The following is a 1,576-nucleotide window of genomic DNA, read 5'->3' on the forward strand; positions in this document are numbered from 1 at the left end:
CATCTGGACCTGCCCTCTCCCTGCACCTGAGAAAATCAGACTGTGTCCCGACCTATTCCCCTGACGGCTTTGTAAGAGTTTGTCCCCACAGGACGCCCCAAGAGTCGCCCCTCATCTAGAGTGTGCGCTTGACTTCATTTCTGCCTCTGCCTCCACCCAGCACCAGAGCACAGGGGGCAGGGTGGACGTCCGTACATGGTGTGGACTTCTCGGCAGGATTCAGGAAGACCCTGCGTGGGGGCTTGCCCACCCTCTGGCCCCTAGGCTCCTCCCCCCATCCCCCAGGGGTGGGGACCGAAGATCCCAGCCACTGATGAAGGCCACCACTGCTGGGGTCATGCTTCCATCTAGGACGGGAGAGCAGGTGTCAGCTGCAATTTACGGGCGTGTTCGAGATTCAGCAAAAGAACCAGGAGAAAATGGCTCAGCCTGTCCCATAAAATGAGAACAGAAAAATTACTGGACAGTAAATTTAGAGCAAATAAGAGGAAATATTTCTTTGTGCAGTACAGAGTCAGCACAGTGGGGGGCAGGGAGATTGGGTGTCTCCAGAGAGAAGTAACAGGGGCAAGGCTTTCTCTCTCTCTCTCTCTCTCTCCTCACTTGCTCTTAGTCAAAAGGCTGAGAAGCAATTACTCTCTTTCTTTCTCTCTTTCTCTCTTTTTGAAGAGCAGCACACTTTTATGACCGATGACAAGTGTGCTGTGTATGGTTTGCTGGGCCAGAGCGTATTAACCCCGACTCCCTTCCCTGGGTGGGAAACCGGCCTCCCCGTCCACCTGTGCCTGCGCTGGGAGCCCAGGACTGCAGAAGGCAGGCATAGCCCCCGGGAATTCCCCCGGGGACCCTGCTTCAATGATGCACTGATGAAACCTGCACAGGCTGTCTGCCCTGTCGGCAGCAGCCCTTCCCCTGCCACTTACAAGCTGTGCGTTTGGACTGTCACCACCCCTCCTCTGGGCCTCAGTTTCTGCAGGCTACTCCTGTTGACTTGAGGGCTGTGTGGGGAGGATCAAATCAGGCCCCGTACTGGTGGGTGTTAGTGTAAATAGTAGGGTGCCCTGGTAGTGCAGTGGTTAAGCAGTTGGCTGCTGCGAGGTCGGCGGTTCAAACCCACCAGTGGCTCTGCAGGGGACCGATGAGAGGCAGCCTGCATCCATGAGGAGGCAGCCCCCCTCTGCCCTGCAGAGCCCGGGAGTCGGAATGGACTCCGGGTGACGGGCGGGTTTTCATTTTCTGTGAGTGTCAGGTCTCTATTCCCTGGATCTGGGAGTCCTCCAGGAGAGTCCTCCAGCACACCAACTCCTCCCTGCCCGTGGTGTCTCCCCGGGCTCCCTCCTCTTGCCCCCAAGACCAGAGCCGTACTCCTCCGCTGGACTACTTGCCCTTGTTGGGAGGTGCCCTGTGTCGATTCTGATCTGAGGGACCCGTGTGACAGAGCAGGACGGCCCAAAGGGGGGCCAGCCTGTCATCTTTTTTTTAATCATCTTATTGGGGGCTCTTACAACTCTTATCACAGTCCATACATCCATCCATGTGTCAAGCACGTTTATACATTTGTTGCCATCATCATTCT

This window comes from Echinops telfairi, unplaced genomic scaffold (assembly GCF_000313985.2).
Source record: "Echinops telfairi isolate 266 unplaced genomic scaffold, ASM31398v2 ScPeMD7_7424;HRSCAF=8462, whole genome shotgun sequence".
Classification (NCBI taxonomy): domain Eukaryota; kingdom Metazoa; phylum Chordata; class Mammalia; order Afrosoricida; family Tenrecidae; genus Echinops; species Echinops telfairi.